Genomic DNA, 6,000 nt, shown 5'->3' on the forward strand with positions numbered 1-6,000 from the left:
GGAGTAATCGAGCTGAGCGCACGGCCAGCACTGCTTCATCTCCGATGTAGCAATGATGGTTGTGCGCTGAGCTCGGCTGCATCTTTGGAGTAGCCGAACGCATGGCCAGCTCTGCTACATCTCGGCATAGGAATGCATTGACCAGCGTTGGTTGGCCAAATGCCATAGAGTATAGCATTCGGCCAATCAACACTGGTTCTGCCGGCGGAGGCGGAGTCTAAGATCGGTCCACAGCAGTCTCCATTCTGGTCCAATATATTAGACTCCGCCTCCTCACAGACAAGCGTCCGGCAGAACCAGCGTTGATTGGCCAAATGCTGTACTCTGTATTGCATTCGGCCAATCAATGCTGGTCAATGCATTCCTATGGGAAAAAGTCAGTTCCCACGTATCGCAAGCTGACAGGGATCCCGACATAATACAGTGACTTGGGCATGTTAGATGCCCCCAGACATGCTTCCCTTTCTGTCCCAGTTGCATTGCAGAGGTGTTGGCATCATTTCCTGGGGTGTCATAGTGGACTTGGTGACTCTCCTGGATGGAATGGTGGGATCCCCTGAAACGAAGAATTTTTCCCCATAGACTATAATGGGGTTCGATATTCGTTCGAATAGTCAAATATTGAATGGCTATTCGAAACGAATATTGAATATTTTACTGTTCGCTCATCTCTAACGCCTATATATGTTCTGGCAAGGGTAGGTTGCTGAAGCTGAATGATCTCTTTATAGAGAAATTCTAGTGAAAATATTTGGTTCAAGACTCCGTCCAATGTTCTTAAATTCTTTTTGGAAGCGTTCGCAACGTTTATCATTTCCTCTACGGTCTATGCACTAATAATACTGCGGTATCCTGGGTACAATAATGAGCACATTGTATAGTGAATTCTCTGTGTGGTTTCCTTTTAAATTCTTGCCAATATCTTCATGTTGTTGTGTACTCACCTGTGCTCATCGAGACTTTCTGTGCTTTGATCATCGTCCTTCATCATATTTATACGTAACAATAACCTAAATAGGATAAATGGGCTATAGCATGAGAGATGTGTCTACAGATCCAGTTACTGGGACTGTGCAGTCAAGGGCTCACTATTGCTATGCATGTCAGCAGTAACCATAGGGGGCGATATCCTGCCATTTGTTGGTCTTCAGACCTTGTTTGCTACTTTTTAGTTCAGCTCCATTATGGCAGACCTGCGATCTTTGACTACAGTTTATCTATGGGAATCTGTAGTAGTCTTGGACAATCCCCTATTTTGATGATTGATTCAGGCTGCCACTATCTACCTACAGCTCTTTCTTTTCAGATTGGCTCCTGCATATTAGCACAAGCCCTCCCCAAACTCACCGTGAAGAGCAGAATAATTATACAATAGAGATCACTAAACCAGCGGTGAGAAAAGATGGTTATCAGGGAACTACATATAATGTACTGAGGGGAATAAGCCGTAGTCAGGGGCAGCCTGGAGGGACGCTATAAATTAGGATTTATGCTCTGAAGTCAATTGCAAAATTGAATTAATTAAAACTAGTTTATCGACAATCTGAGCTCTGCTCAGTGTTTATCCTCTGTGGCTTTATGCATGAAATATTTGTGGATACAAAGTGATACTATGGGATGTATAGTGTCCCTGTTACCTCTGAAGAGGACAGATATGAAAAGGTAGGTTAGCTGCAATAGCCCAACACAACCACTGCACAGTGTACTGAGCTGCCTGCATCTGGCTCTGTACACTGTGTAGTTCAAGCTTCTGATATTGGCAGATCAATGCCTACTGTTGGACCTCACCGATCGGATATTGATGACCTATCCTACTGATAGGCCAACTAAATCTTAAGTTTGGAAAATCTCTTTAAGGATTAAAATGGAAACTCCAATTAAAATGGAGCTAAGAACTTCAGTCTTCACTAAAAAATCTCCTAGTTTTCGTATCTAAAACTTCGGCAAGTCTATGGGTGTTTATGGTTTTAGGGTGTAAAGTAAATCATTTCCCTGGAGTGGCTGAAACGCATATGCAGGACCTCAAAATGTCTATTGTAGACCATCCAGTGGTTACTTCTGGCTATACAGTGTTCTCTGGTAATGCCCATGAAGATAACAACAGTCCATTTGACTTGTTAGGACATTTGGACACCATAGAAGGTCTTCTGCTCAGGACTCCAGTTTGGTGAGCCAGACTTGACAGCCTCTTCGTTCGAGGAGCTCATGCTTTGGTTATGCATTACATGGACAACCATTTACCTGTCTGACTTCTATATGAAGCTGCATTTTGTCTAATGATGAACAAAACAATTTCATCTTCATCTTTCACGATTAACATGTCAGGGACCTTATAACGAAAGACTTGGACAACAGTTTTAAATTGGGTCTTCTATGGGACATATGTTACTAGGTGTTACCAGACTCATTGTCGTGGACGCATTGGTAGCCAGAGATTGTTTTGGAGACCATCTGGGCAACCATGAAGATGCCCTCACAATGGATCAATACACTAGTCCTATTCCCAGGATTATGGTGCAGTAGCTTTCATTTCCGGTATACTAACAGCTTGGCATGACATTGATTTGGTCGTGGAACCAGTGTTACGTCCATTTCTCTAAAATATTTCGAGAGATGTTTTTAAACAGGACAAAGACAGACTTTATGTTGCCCATACCACTATGAACAACCTATAGGGTCTAAAGATACTACCATGGTCTGTAGGGTCTCCCACCAACCCCATTTGGGACGTCATTGGTCAACAATTTCAGAGGGAGCTGCCGGGAACCAATCTTTGCAATTTATTTTCCCATGTGCATTCAGGGTGGCATAACATTCCTCAGACACCCATTAATAACCTCTTTAGCATGCCAAGGCGTGTCAGTCTTGGGATTCCTCCACATGGTGCTCATACTTGATAATAAATTAAGATGTTTGATCATTAACATGTCTATCAGTTCTGAGATTTCCATCATTCCAAGACATTTGTTTCTTGGTGTAGAACAAGAATGAGAAAAAAGCATTTGTCACGGCACCTAGAAAGTAAGGATGGGTAACTCAGTCGTAAACAGTCTCAGTTGGTGGATGATCAGACGATGTGGCTGCCATTTATAAGAGGCAGTAGCCAACTGAGGGATTCCACTGGAGGAGGATTAAATATCACAAGACGTTTCTTTCTTGGTGTAGAACAAGAATGAGAAATGGACATTTGTCCATCGTGGAATCCAATAGGTAGGGATGGGTAACGCAGTCATAAACAGTCTCGGTTGGTGGATGATCAGACGATGTGGCTGCCATTTATAAGAGGCAGTAGCCAACTGAGGGATTCCACTGGAGGAGGACTAAATATCACAAGACGTTTCTTTCTTGGTGTAGAACAAGAATGAGAAATGGGCATTTGTCCATCGTGGAACCTAATAGGTAGGGATGGGTAACGCAGTCATAAACAGTCTCGGTTGGTGGATGATCAGACAAAGTGCTTGCCATTTATAAGAGGTAGTAGCCAACTGAGAGATTCTAGTGGAGGAGAACTTAATATCTCAAGACAGATCTTTATTTTGATCACACGTGTGTAAAAGTAATAGCTCGGAAGTAATCTCTATCTACAACCGCTCAATACTAACTGTATTATAACCCGTGTTGACATTGTTGCGTGTGGCCCGGTATTTCCATGTATAACATTGGGGTTTTTAGTCCGGCAGCTGCAATATTAGTGGTGACTAACAGAAAATATGCATTTTTTTAAAAACATTACAGATAGAAATGAAGATAGCCACTCTATCTCGTACGATTCTTAGAATATTTTACATGTTGCCATAGTTTTCACCTGCTTTCCTCAGGCGTTCCATCGATGTCTAGTAGAGACTTGCTAGTGAAAAGAGTGACCCGTCCCCAAACACAAAATATACATTCCGAAAATATACAGTATCATAGTAGAGGCTTTAAAGTGTTTTCTAAGAAACCAGTGCTTATGTGATTTTTCTCGGAATTACGTTATTTGAAACCGAAATGTTGACTATTGAGGTTAGGAAGGGACACCATGTAGAAAAAGGGGTTGTCCGATGGAACTGAATTTAAAATAAACTCATAAGGGGTTAAAAATATAAATGAATTATTAATCACCGATCCGCCACCACTACCATTCCAATGCTCACCGGGGCCCCTATCTTCTGGACCCATCTCAGTAGACCAGAAATGTCCACTCAGTCAATAACTGGCTAGGGGCAGGTTACTGTGATCACTAGTGATTGACTAAGGTCTTGTTCACACAACCGATCTAACAGCCATTAAAAACAGTTGAACATGTCCATCTTAAATGGCCATTTTGCATCCACTCGGGTTCCGTTTTTCCATTTTTGATGGCCAAGTATCATCCATTTTGCTTCAGTTTTTAACGGTTATTGAACAAATGGATGAATTTTATTGGTCTTTCTTTTTTGACCCAGTTTGCACCGTCTTCCACCATGATGGCAGAAGTCACTGGCCATGGGTCACAGCTGTGGCCCAATTACATGGACCATGGTTTTTCCGCACCTCCTCTAGGATTCTGTTTCTAATGCTCTGGGGTCTAAAGAGACTCTACAAGAAAATTGGGATTCATTGGTGTTTTGGACCCTATAAATCTCAGATTTGGCTGAACTTGAGAGTTTTGGAAAATTCATAATAGGCCCTGGACCCTACACAACTACACATGTATGCGTACTGCCGTTCCTTTTATCCTCTATGGGGCTGAGTGCGGTACTGAGTTGTCTCCAGCAGCCAAAGTATCAGTGAATGGGGCAAAATCTTCAAAACACAATCTTAAAAGGGTCTAACTATTACCATATGTGTATAGGATCTGCTGTTTTTGTAGGTGTTGCTCCTCCTAATTGTTGATATGTACACCATAACAATCCCACAAGCACAAAAGATATGGTTTGCCTAAAATCTTGTTCTTGATACCTCTCCTCCTTCTGCGTGTAAAGGCTTACATATGCCCTAAGGGAACATTATATCTCTTTAAACAAAACTTGTTTTCCCTTCTACAGGAGACCAAAAATAAAGATGCTTCTAGAGGCTAAGAAGATTGTTTATTCTGCGTCACCACATTAAAGGGGAACAGGCTTTGAGCGGGTTGACTTCTTTGTTGGCACAATGACATCATAGGAACACACCCAGCCTAATAAACAATTGGAGACCGTACATGGATTGAAATTTTGTTCCCATTTGAATTCAGTAGTTAAGTCACACCAGATATATGTCACAGTCATTATAATACTGTGTGTGATTTAGCGTTGTCTTGCTGAAATATTTAAGGCCATAAGATAGACCTTGTTGGGGTGGGAGCAAATGTTATTCTAAAATGTCTATATACTGCATAGTATTGATAATACATTATGTAAGTTACCAATGCCATAGGTGCTAATGTAGTCCCATACCATCAGAGATGCAGACTATTGAACAGTGCACAGATAACAAAGGAGATGGTTAGCCAGGATATGGAGGCCTTGGTTTCCATAAAATTCTGATTCTTCTGACTACAGAACAGTTTTTCATTTTTGCTTGGCCCCATTTTAAATGAGTTTTGGCCGTGTTCCAGGTTTGTGTTGCTATATGGCTTTTTCTTGGCATTATACAGTTTTAACTTGCATTTGTGGATTGCACAACGAACCTTCTAATATGTTTTCTATTGCATAAAATATGGTAAGACGAGATTTCCCAATCATTACATTCTTATTTTCTTATACAGCGTCCCAACTTTTCTGAGCTTGTAATGGGAAAGATAAAGCCTTAGTATCTCCATGGCCACAGACAACAAACAAAACCTGTGTAGTCGGACTCTATTTATACTCATAGTAAGGTGTATATGCAGAATCAGACTACATAGATATGGACATAGGAGCCGTAGACACAACATAAGAGAATGTTGCTTTATTTTTAATTTAGATCCATCGAAAGAAATGTTATACGTCTTACTGTCAAATTAATCTCTTAATAATGGGGCAATTAACATTTTTACTTTTTCTTCTGGGCATTTTGCCA

Source organism: Leptodactylus fuscus, chromosome 10, assembly GCF_031893055.1.
Source record: "Leptodactylus fuscus isolate aLepFus1 chromosome 10, aLepFus1.hap2, whole genome shotgun sequence".
Lineage (NCBI taxonomy): Eukaryota > Metazoa > Chordata > Amphibia > Anura > Leptodactylidae > Leptodactylus > Leptodactylus fuscus.